This window comes from Alosa pseudoharengus, unplaced genomic scaffold, assembly GCF_046254945.1.
Source record: "Alosa pseudoharengus isolate Yale_2024_CS ecotype anadromous, Long Island Sound unplaced genomic scaffold, YU_APseudo_1.1 YU_APseudo_1.1_scf_4, whole genome shotgun sequence".
Classification (NCBI taxonomy): Eukaryota; Metazoa; Chordata; class Actinopteri; order Clupeiformes; family Clupeidae; genus Alosa; species Alosa pseudoharengus.
This window is the reverse complement of record NW_027468774.1, coordinates 3,725,416-3,738,489: the sequence shown is the minus strand read 5'-3', so window position 1 is coordinate 3,738,489 and position 13,074 is coordinate 3,725,416. Positions and strand designations below refer to the sequence as shown.

The window sequence follows — 13,074 nt, the reverse complement described above, 5'->3', positions numbered from 1 at the left end:
GCTCATACAATCATACACATGCACACACGCATGCACACACATGGGCACGCTCATACAATCATACACACACACACACATGGGCACACACATGGGCACGCTCATACAATCATACACATGCACACACGCATGCACACACATGGGCACGCTCATACAATCATACACATGCACACACGCATGCACACACATGGGCACGCTCATACAATCATACACACACACACACACGCATGCACACACATGGGCACGCTCATACAATCATACACATGCACACACGCATGCACACACATGGGCACGCTCATACAATCATACACACACACACACATGGGCACACACATGGGCACGCTCATACAATCATACACATGCACACACGCATGCACACACATGGGCACGCTCATACAATCATACACACACACACACATGGGCACACACATGGGCACGCTCATACAATCATACACATGCACACACGCATGCACACACATGGGCACGCTCATACAATCATACACATGCACACACGCATGCACACACATGGGCACGCTCATACAATCATACACATGCACACACGCATGCACACACATGGGCACGCTCATACAATCATACACATGCACACACGCATGCACACACATGGGCACGCTCATACAATCATACACACACACACACACGCATGCACACACATGGGCACGCTCATACAATCATACACACACACACACGCATGCACACACATGGGCACGCTCATACAATCATACACATGCACACACGCATGCACACACATGGGCACGCTCATACAATCATACACATGCACACACGCATGCACACACATGGGCACGCTCATACAATCATACACATGCACACACGCATGCACACACATGGGCACGCTCATACAATCATACACATACACACACGCATGCACACACATGGGCACGCTCATACAATCATACACATGCACACACGCATGCACACACATGGGCACGCTCATACAATCATACACATGCACACACGCATGCACACACATGGGCACGCTCATACAATCATACACAAAAGTTGCAAGAGTAGGCTAGAGGATGGAGTAGGAGATGGAGACAAATTGACAAGCGTGATTTATTTTCACTGAAAGAATGTACAGTACAGGACTAAGCAGTGGTCATATTTTGTACCGCTATGGGGTACATGTAGTTGTTATGTAGCATGCTGTTGGTGTAATAATTCTGTAAGAAGATTAAAACAGTATGTGATGCGCATGATGCTATAGCGACGGTACTGAGCGGTACTGGCCACACATTCGTTCTGACAGCCTCGGTATCCATCTTCATTCCAGCGAGTGAAGCAGGGTTCACATTGTAAGCGGTGTGCGTTGCGCTCACCACAAGGTTGCTCTTGGTTGAGATAATGTCCCAAAGATTTTTCCTGTGAAATCCCTATGATTTACAGAGCGGCACAGTCAAAGTTCAACACTTCGACCGCGGCACATGTAAGAGCGGCAAAGCGGCAAGAGGGACACTTCAAGGACACAGGGAATGGGGCAGCTGGACTCACACCAGCAACCTTCTACTTGTGGATTGACTCCTCTGTCTAGTAGCACATGTCAACAATACTGAAGATGTTTGATTGGCTTCAGATGTATAAAACAAATGGTTAGCAATCCCAAGCTTATAGGGTTGGGTACACACATACATAGGCCCAGATGCCAGATTTCACTTAACTTCAGTGTGAAAAATAAAGAGATTATCATGAAAAAAACAGAACTTAAAAACAATAATCAAACAAAACAACAACTAAAAAAAGGGTAGAAAAATAATAATAATAATAAAATAACAGCTTTTCACATATAATCACAGAGTTTTGCAGTTACCTCGTTTAGACAAAGAAAGGAAACGAGTTGAAATGCATTGAAGGTAGAGTCCCCAGTCCTGGGAAGATTGGTTCATTTTTTCTTCCCCCCTCTAACCCCTGATGCATGTACTTAAGCACAATAGTTTAATGCTTTGTTTGAGCCACTTTGTTACCCATTAAAGCAACACCAAAGAACTTTACCTCTGTCGCACGCACTATTTGTTTATTCAGCACTGGCTTTGGGAATAACAATGTCCACAGACAAGGTAGAATATGTTGCATGATTTTATGAAAGTACGATGTATTGCGACATCAGATGCAAGTCAAATTTGTAGTTTCTTATGTGTCATTCCATCGAACTACAGATCCGCTACCCGATCTGGCAAACTTACATAGTGCGGTTATAGCCGATAGAGGGCCGCAATGCAGAATTGCTGTTCACCCTGTTACGAGTTGATGAACCACTGAAACGATTTTAGAAACATTATTTTAAGGTACAAAAAACTCTTTGGTATTGCTTTAAAGAGCCAGCAATCAGTAAGACACTCGATGGACTGCTAGGGGAATGAAAGGGGGATGTAGCTGAATTTGATGACAAGTGCAGTGTATTGTAATCACTGGCTTCCCTGTACATTAGCCTGGAGGTGACTGAATTTGATGACAAGTGTAGTGTATTGTAATCAATGGCTTCCCTGTAAATTAGCCTGGAGGTGACTGTAGCTGAATTTGATGACAAGTGCACTGTATTGTAATCAATGGCTTCCCTGTAAATCAGCCTGGAGTAGCCACACTTAAAGGTTGTATCAGCGAATTTCAGGCCCAAAAAAGGCCCAAACATAAATGATCACATTCATCTAATCTTTCCTAATGATCCGCTAGCTGTCTGCCCCATAAGCAGGCCGTCAAAACACATGTCTCTGTAGGTAACCTAGGCTCCGAGATCTGTACACAAAAGCAATTGATACCAACAAGGGTTGGCAACCTAGCCTCGTGAGACCATCCTGATCTCGTGAGCTTTCAAGGTTTCAAATCCATCTGGCGGAGTCAGGTTATTGGCAGCCCACTCAAAGGCAAAATAAAGTGTTTCAACCAATAACTGACGAGATGCGCGTTTAGGAGAGTTTTAATTGCACAGGAGGGAGCTAGCTCTCTGTTTTGTTTGAACATCAACAGAAATGACGTATCCCCGCTATCGCTGATATAACCTTTTGCCAAGCCATTTGGAATTTATTGTGGGCCATGTTTCCACCGATGCAGGGCGAAAAAGGACTCTGCACAATATTGGATAGACCTAATCAATCAGAGCAATGAAATATGTGAATCCTGCAGGGAGAAGAGCCAAAATCATCCCTCTTACCAACAAATGCCTTAATCACTGTTTTCTGTCTGTTATTGCATCAGTATCTTGTTCAACATGCACAATGTTGAAATCTGACATTTTTCAGGCTAACTGTAAATGCATTTAAGATCAGTCTTGGATTACAACCCAAAGCAATTGTGGTCAAATTAAGCAAACTAGGGCAGTACCTGTATACAAAATGTCTGTGCATACAAAGCCTGCTGCAGGCACTATGTTTTTATATATATGCATCAGGGTTTGGCCACATTCAATTCTGGACATATTTTTTAAAATTATCTGAATTGTTCTTTATATCTTTTACTCCTTACTCTCATTTATTTGACTTGGGCTAGTGTCTGGTGAAGAGCTCTGTGGCTCGAAACGTCACAGTTCTCAATGAAGTATTTTAATTGTAGAGCAGTGTGCCATTCAGCAAAGCCAGTTACTACCACAAATAGGTCAGTTGGAGTTTACAGGTGCATCTCAAAAAATTTGAATATTGTGGAAAAGTCCATTGCCTTGGCTTGACTCAGAGATTAAAGGCTCAGGAAACTCTGATTTGGTGAAACGGCTCTGGTATTTTGACTTAATGGCTGATCGTTCTGACTTAATCAGCTGATTAGAGCTCTTTTCAAGTCGACATCTCTGTATTATAATTTCTTTATTCTAATATTTTGATATACTTGATTTTTGATTTCCATGAGCTGTGAACTGTAATCATCAAGATTAGAATAATGAAGATTAAAACAAAAAACTTTAAATATTTCACTTATATTTTGTTTTTTAATTTTTAAGATGCACCTGTACTTGTCCCTTCGCTTGTGTGTCACCCTTCAGTTTCCAAGTTGGTGCATTCCGCAGATGTACAGTTTTCAGACTCGATTACTGTAAAGTGTGTTGACATGCATTGTCCAGGTCTATCTCCATGCGTTGACATCCCTTGGCAGTGACGGGTCTGTCTAACAGCAAGTGCAAACAGGACACCGACAGCAAGTGCAAACAAGACACCAAGAGCGGGGAAAACACCAGTTAAGATTTTGCGTGTATCCCCATCTGAAAGCATAATAAATAACATGTATTTAATACATCACTCAGTTTAGCATGCCTACTGTTATATTTCTAAATACAAGAGTTCAAAGGAGCACATTCATATGACTTACAGAACTGATATGTATAAAGAAACGTATGTATGGCCAAATATGTTTTTTTTATTATTTGTTAGCTGATGTTGGTCAGTGTGAGTCATGTTAAATGGCTACCTATTGTTTATGTTATACCTTCAAGATTTTATATCTACTTGAAGACAGGGGTTCACTGTTGTGTTTACAGCAGCCTTATTCAGACTTCCATTATCGTTATTTGTTCTTGATTCCTGATCATTCAAATCTGTCTAAAAAGAAATTCTGTACATATTGTAATTACCATTATTGGTACTTTTCTTTGCATCTGCTTTGGGAGGTTCTGCATAAAAACAACGAAAATAACAGTTTAGAAAGATTAGAAACTAAAGTATATATGTATGTAGATTATAAAATTATAAATATAATTGCTATAATATAATTTCTGCCATTACCCTGGGTAGATCCTGTAAGATTGATGTTTGTAGATGCAGGACCACAGTCTGTCTGCAAACTGACTTCATAACTATCTGGTTGAGGATTCATGATGTATGTGCGTATTTCTTTGACATGGGTGTTGCATTTGTATTCACCTTCCTTGCAGGAAGTATGCTTACAACATTCATATTCTGTTTTATTGATAGAATAAGACAATAATATGCAGTTCTCCGGGTCAATGAGTTTGGAGTAATCAATGGTGCACATGATGGTCACATTCTGGCCAGTACGTCTAACCTCTCTGCAACTCACCTCTATACCTAAAACAAAGCATACGAGACACATTGTATGTATGTATGAGTTTTGCTTTGATAAGACACCTTAACACTCTTTACTGTTAAGTCTACCTCTACATGCTAACAAAGCAGACACACACAGCTCCTCTTTAACATTTAATTGAATTTACTTTTATTTAGTTACGGAATAGAACACATTGAGATTGTTATCTCTTTTTCAAGTGTGTTACTAATCCACCTATAGTGACTTGACTTATTATAACAGTCATTCGACTGCCACAGTCACATATTAACATTGACTGACATATAAACATTAGGTAATTACTAATAAAATGAACATAAGACTTGCAAACATGATTGTGCAATAGAGAGTACAATGAAAAAATAGGCTACTGACACATTTTATGGTGGAGTATTTATACTTTCAGGATCAGGACCATAACAATCCTAAACCATCATAAATAGGCTATTCTTGTATGAACAAGTCTTAATTAAAGATTAAAAGATTTTTTTACAGTTAAAGACGAATCACTGCATGATTGTGGTGTGTGTGAAGGACATACATAGTTTAAAGACCAAAGGTATGTAGGCTACTTTTATAAACATCAGAGATGATGATCTTCAAGAGATGCCCAGAGAGTCAAACCTTATATCCTCCATTTGAATGAATAAATAAATCCAGGAATCCATAATTCCAGGTAATTTCAGTGGAACTATAATTGGGGTATTGCTATTTGATTTATCTTTACTCAATCAAAACAACACAATTGCAATTTTATTAAAATTACCTAAAAAAACATGACTTTTTGAATGAATGTTTTATAAAATTGGAGATATAGCGTTTTGGAACTCGTCATATGCTGCACTTACTGTCCACCACAGATGCTGCTGAAAGCGTGCCACAGATGAACAGAAGCATCCAGTTCTGTGCCATCACATCATCAGAGACTCCTCCTGTTTTTAAAGGAGGCAAACATGGCTATTACTTTAATGCTTCTCCATTTAAGCCTGGTGCTTTCCCGAGATAATGAAGCGACATAAAGCTGTTATCACCAGGAGATAACAAAATAATGTCCTCCTAATCTTCAAAAATTATGCAAGCACAAATTTCCATTTTGGACAGCAACAACCAAATGAGCTAATAGCCTATAATAATATACCATAGTAAAGCATATTAGTGAAAGTAAAGTGTCCAAGGGTTTCCAATTAATGTATAAAGTTATGTTAATGTTAATATAACCTGCACAACTGTATTCATTATAAACCCACATAATTTCTCGCCATGCACAAAAACAAGACTTTAGTCTTGAGACGCTGGACCAGTCTAACCAAGTAGCAGTAGTATACAACAATTGATTAGCAGTCTTGTTGCTAACTCGAGCACCACCACATCACCTCTGCTCTCACAGCATACTTCTTTCACTTTTTACTTTTGACTTTCACTTTTTATGCTATCAATATAAGGCCACTGAAGGGGCGTAATGCCATCAAAAGGTAATCTCCAAAAATGTGTTTGTCTAGAGATACACCCGAATTTGGACACAAAGTAGCCAAACAGTGACATTTGGGCACAAGTTGGTTCCAGGTAATAGTCGCATATGGCTATGTGATACTGTCTACATGCTGACACACACACACACACACACACAACAACACACCTACAGTATCTTATCTTGTTATCTCTTCCTGTTTACTCACAATAATCTGGTGGTGACAGTCACACCACTGGCAGTGCCATTTACTCTTATTACTCTTACCTTATAACGGGAATATACAATGAGTGCAATTGCTGATGTAATGGTCCTAGCCCTTCTGGAAAACGACACTATTTTTATTGGCAGTATTTGTACAGGGAGGTTCAGGTGGACAAGTATAAACAGCTATCAAATACAGTTGTGGACCAGGAAATAGCCTAACTAATTCGTTGTTGTACTTCATACTTTTTAAGTATCTATTAACCTGGTTTATCAAATCTCAGTTTAGAGTGGGTCTGGGAAGTTTTCACTGACTTCTGACTTTCAGGGGTGTAACCAGCAGTGAAATTAAAGGTTGTATCAGCGATTTCAGGCCCAAAAAAGGGGCAAACATAAATGATCACATTCATCTAATCTTTCCAAACGATCCGCTAGCTGCCCGCCCCATAAGCAGGCTGTCAAAATAACATGTCTCTGTAGGCAGCCTAGGCTCCGAGATCTGTACACAAAAACAATTGCTACCAACAAGGGTTGGCAACTCAAAAGCAAAATAAAGTGTTTCAACGAATAACCGACAAGATGCGTGTTTAGGAGAGTTTCAATTGCATGGGAGGGAGGGGGAGGGAGGGGGAGGGAGTAGGGGGCGAGCTCTCTTCAACAGAAGTGATGTATCCCTGCTATCGCTGATACAACCTTTAATACATTTTATAAACTTGCATTGGTGCATTAATCCAAATGGTTTCAGAAGGACAGCAAAACAACATAACCCTGTCGCCATCAGCACAGTCATTGGTTGTGTTGAAGACACTGCTCTGTCTGTCATCATATAAAGCCCGCCCTATGCTGGATAAGCAATTGTGATTGGATCCTGGGTTTTTTGGTGATTCAGAAAAGGGATGGATCCTTTCCAGACGGACCTGTAGAGCAAATTCAAACGTTCTAAGAGGTTTGTGGGTTCACCTAGGTTACGTCTTTCTACTGAATATTGCCATAGGCCTGGGGTTAGATGGCCAGGCACAGCAGAATGTAGAATGTGGGAAGATGTTAAAAGTGATTTGGTCAGTATCCTGGGTCAGCTCAAGGGGACGGCTGAAAGCAAATTAGAGAAAATGGGAGACATTATTTATAGCTATGGTAAGGAAAGATTTGGGACTATTGAGAGAAGGACAAAACGGCTACATGAGGTAGTTAAATCTAGGCGCCAGCAGGAGATAGATAAACTTATCAAGGAGAGGAGGCAGCTTAAGAAGCAGTGGAGAAAAGCTACAGATGATGAGAAGGAAGGTATTGACTGTCTACAGGCAGATGTGAGGGAGCGGTTAGTAGTGCTAAGAAGAGCTGAAAATATTAGGAAAAATAGGAAGAAGAAATCACGAGCCCGACTAGCATTCTATAAAGACCCATTTAAGTTTGTTAAGTCTTTATTCGTAATGCAGAAGAGTGGTAGTCTTTTGGAACCTAAGCAGAAGCTTGAGGAGTTTTTAGAGGGAGTGCACAAAGATAGGGAGAGGTTCAGGGAGATGGTACTTCCTGCTGATATCCCACCTATTGGTGAATTAAGTAGCCAATGCGACGATAGTCCACCAAGGTGGAAAGAGGTGCAAGATGTAATAAAACGTGCAAGGGCCTCTTCAGCCCCGGGACCTAATGGAGTGCCCTACCGGTTGTATAAGAGTGCACCAGATGTTTTAAGATTTTTATGGCAATTAATGAAGATAGTTTGGAAAAAGCAGAGTATTCCCAAGGCTTGGCGGAGGGCTGGGGGAATATTTATTCCCAAAGAAAAGGACGCAGTGGAGATTAATCAATTTAGGCCAATTAGTCTACTGAATGTTGAAGGGAAGGTTTTCTTTAGTGTGGTGGCACGGAGACTGACAAATTACCTTGAAAGGAATAAACTAATTGATACCACGGTGCAAAAAGCTGGAATTCCTGGCTTCTCCGGGTGCTTAGAGCATACCAGCATGATTTGGCACCAAATTCAATTAGCAAAGCGTGAGAAGAGAGACCTGCACGTTGTGTTCTTGGATTTGGCTAATGCTTTTGGGTCTGTGCCGCATAGTCTGTTGTGGGAGGCCTTTGATTATTTCAGAATCCCAGGTAGCATTAAAAGCCTAGTAAAAGCATACTTTCTGGATATTCAATTATGTTTTACTACAGCTGATTACACCACAGGTTGGCAACAACTTGAGATAGGAATCATGGCCGGATGTACCATCTCCCCACTTGCTTTTACAATGGCAATGGAGGTCATTATTAGGGCCTCAAAATGGGTAGTGGGCGGGGAGAAGTTGCAGGGAGGGCCACGCCTCCCCCCGATTCGGGCTTTCATGGACGACATGACAACCTTGACGACAAACCGTTCCATGCACCAACAGGTTGCTGGGTAAGTTAAATAGTAATCTGCAATGGGCCAGAATGAAGGTGAAACCAAGTAAGTCTAGGAGTCTCTCAATTATTAAAGGGAAGGTAACAGATAAGAAGTTTGCTATAAATAAGGAGGTGATTCCCACAGTTCTGGAGAAACCAGTGAAGAGCCTGGGAAGGTGGTATGATGCAAGCCTTAGTGATAAATCACAGGTTGAAGACTTGAGACAGGTCACTAGGCAAGGTATTGCAAAAATTGACAAGTCGGGGCTGCCAGGTAAGCTCAAGCTGTGGTGTTTGCAGTTTGGTTTGTTGCCTCGGCTAATGTGGCCATTGACAGTTTATGAAGTTCCTCTGTCAAAGGTAGAGAGGTTGGAAAAAATGATCAACTCCTTTGTCAGAAAATGGCTCGGAGTCCCACGCTGCTTAAGCAGTGTAGCCTTGTATGGGAAGGGTATTGTAGAGTTGCCAATATCTAGTCTGACAGAGGAATTTAAGTGTGCTAAGGCTAGATTGGAATTGACTCTTACTCAGTCCAAGGACCCAGTGGTGAGGAAAGTTGCACCCTCAGTTAATGCAGGGAGGAAGTGGAACCCAGAGCAGGCAGTTAAGCAAGCTCAATCAGCATTGAAGCATAGAGATATAATGGGCCATGTGCAGCACGGGCGGGGGGGTCTAGGGGTGGGTGCAAGTAAACCCTTGTGGAGTAAGGCTTCTGCAGGAGAAAAGAGGAAAATGGTAGTGGAGGAAATGCATAGACAGGAGGAGGCTGTAAGATGTACTAAGGCAGTGTCGCAGGCAAAACAAGGGCAGTGGGTGAACTGGGAAGGGGTGGCAAAAAGACAGATTAAATGGAAAGATCTATGGGGCATGGAAGCTAGTAAGATCAGATTTATGTTAGGTGCTACATATGATGTGCTCCCATCTCCCAAGAATTTAAGTCAATGGTTTGGTGAGGATGATAAATGCATACTTTGCTCGTGTGTGGGCAGTCTCCACCATATCCTATCAGGATGCAAGGTAAGTCTCACCCAGGGGCGGTATACGTGGCGTCATAACCAGGTATTGAAATGTGTGGCAGCGGCAATAGAGGATAAAAGAAGAGAAGTCAATTCATTAGCAGCTAGTAAAGGGGTAAGGCAAATTAACTTTGTACGTCAGGGGGATAAACCTTGTTCCGCGAAGGCCAGGTGTAAAACCGGCCAGTTGAAAAATGGGGCGGGCTGGGAAATGAAGGTTGATCTTGGCCAGCAGATGGCGGTACCTCCACATATAGTGAGTACTAAGCTACGTCCTGACGTAATTCTATGGTCGGATTCAGAGAAGATAGTTTACTTCATTGAACTCACTGTTCCTTGGGAAGACAGAGTGGAAGTGGCCAATGAGCTGAAGAGAGCTAAATATACTGAAATAGCAGAGGAGGCAGCTAAGCGAGGTTGGAGTGCACGATTAAGGCCTATTGAAATCGGTGCACGTGGGTTTGTGGCCAGATCTGCTATTGGCTTGCTGTCTGAACTGGGCATTTGTGGTCGAAGTCTAAGGCAGGTGGTTAGTAACATGTCCTTAGCAGCAGAACGGGCAAGCGAATGGTTGTGGGTAAGGAGAAGTTACCCTTCCTGGGGCGCAAGCTAAGGTAAGCTAACTGGCTCATTTGTTTTGGTCGTGGGTAAGGAGAAGTTACCCTTCCTGGGGCGCAAGCTAAGGTAAGCTAACTGGCTCATTTGTTTTGGTGGTGGGTAAGGAGAAGTTACCCTTCCTGGGGCGCAAGCTAAGGTAAGCTAACTGGCTCATTTGTTTTGTGTTTGTGATGGACTGTGCCTAGGTTGATGGTACTTGGCTAAGGTTCTTTATGGTTTATGGTTCAGTCCACATCAACGGGACGGACCGACCTAGCCAACTTAAACCATGCCTAGGTTGGTTAAGGGTATTTGGATGCTTGTTGTGGTAATATGGGGCAGCATGGGGCGTAAGCTAACTGCTAACTGCTGGCTAATTTGTTTTGTGTTTGGGATGGGGCCTAAGATAATGGGCTAAGCTAACTGGCTAATTTGTTTTGTGTTTGTGATGGGCTGTGCCTAGGGTGATGGTACTTGGCTAAGGTTCTTTATGGTTTATGGTTCAGTCCACATCAACGGGACGGACCGACCTAGCCAACTTAGACCATGCCTGGGCTGGTTAAGAGTATTTTGAGTATTGGATATTTCAATGTGGTAATATGGTGGTAGCATGGAGGGGAGTGTCTCCAGGACGCTGGTTTCACTGTTAAGCCTTCATGAGGTGTCGTGGGCCTAATTTAACGAAACATCGGTGAATGAGGGTGCCCACTTGATAACCCCAATGACATGCCGCATACTATATAGGCTACTGCTGTTGGATAGGCCATTTGCATTGTGCTTGTGACCATTTGTTGGCGGATTTGTGGGTAGTGTGCTTTTTAAAGTTAAACTTGAGCAGGGGCTTCTGAATGTGTTTTTACCTTGGATTTTGGCACAAGGGATTTTAACATCTAATCCTGTGTATTAATGTAATGCATTTCGGGGGACTTTTTACATTAACTCCAAAGTAGGCCACCCTCAACAAGTCATTTACTGCCTTATTTTGCCAAGAGGTTATATTTTTAAATAAGCCTATACCATGATTAAATCAAAAATAGTCATCTAGTGCTGAACATGTAAGGGAACTCCTTGGAAAACCATTCCAGGTGACTTCCTGAAGCTGGATGAGAATGTCAAGAGTGTGCAATGAAGAATCTAAAATCTAATCTAATGCTGCTTTGCTTACTCTTGTTGTTCTTACTGTAACTCAAAAGTTATTTCTTCACCCGTTGCTAAGCTGCTGATTAAGAATGACTGACAACATTTACAGGAAACAAGATTTTAAAGCACACCATTGCCTACTTTATTTTCATTTCATTCTATTTTTCAATATTTAATTTTCATAGTAGCCTACAGTATGCCTATCATGCATTGTCATATTTGCATTTAGCCTATATATGTATCTTGCAAATTGATATTTAGTTTTATTAATTTGTGAATCATTGTAAATCATGTATTTAAAATATCTAACTGCGTTGGTGCCGGGCGATTGGACTAAAAGGCATGTGTCACCTCTCCTTCTCTCGCTGCATTCACACATGTGAAATGGGCACTGTAGAGCCCTGAGATATGAGAAGCATCTACATTTCTAAATTTCACATTTAGCATGCACCCAAGGACACATCTGTGAGACATCTAGAAAAAAATATTAGATTTGGTTCCAGCCATCATAAATTGTATATTATTGTTTTTGAAATGTGTCATTCAAAGTAAAAGCCTAAATTCACAATAGCCAACACAAAAACACAAAACCTTTACACAATTGCGGCAGTGTACAAGAAAATTACTGCTTAGCTACTGAAAGACCTTATTAGTCCATGCACTTTAGGTTGGACATATACAGATAAAGCATATGATTTGACCCTCAAACTGACCTTGGAAGTGTTCTTTAATGGTACCATGTAGCTCCTCACCGATCTCCCCGTAAGCTGTGAAATAACTTACATGCTGGCTCTACGTAAACAAGTCTGCTTGGTGGCGGACTTGTTACTGAATGGGGCAATGTGTGTGTAGATACTTATCCTTACTAGCTTTCACTTTCAAATTGACTCAGAGTTTGCAATTGAACTGTGGACCTAGTAAGACTAGACTGACTTGTTTTTGCTGACGTAATTGCATAATGGTTATGGTAAGGGTATTTGGTGGACACTTTGTCCAAAGCGACTAACAGTACAGTATATGAACACTAAGCTACTATAATTAAAAAAAAAATTGTTTCACAGAAAGTTGTAAAAGCCTGTAAAGTTGAAACAAAAATGCAACCCCATGCCATTTAGGCAGACAATAACCCAGAGGAGACTGAGAAAAGGGATCACTGTCTGTTTACAGCTTAACCTAGTGACCTAGAATTTAGTTTAACGTAGTGTCTGGCAGGGTCATATGTTCACACCAAGCACATATAAC

At 41.4% G+C, this 13,074-nt stretch overlaps 1 long non-coding RNA gene across 1 annotated transcript; it reads right to left on the bottom strand.

Moving 5' to 3' along the window:
* Window positions 1–1,078: 1,078 nt before the first annotated feature.
* Window positions 1,079–13,074, bottom strand: LOC143103146 (uncharacterized). The gene is made up of 5 exons (XR_012982733.1): window positions 12,546–13,074; window positions 5,886–5,969; window positions 4,737–5,039; window positions 4,586–4,624; window positions 1,079–4,216 (listed from the first exon to the last, which is right to left on the bottom strand). It is a non-coding gene; the product is annotated as an uncharacterized LOC143103146 (long non-coding RNA).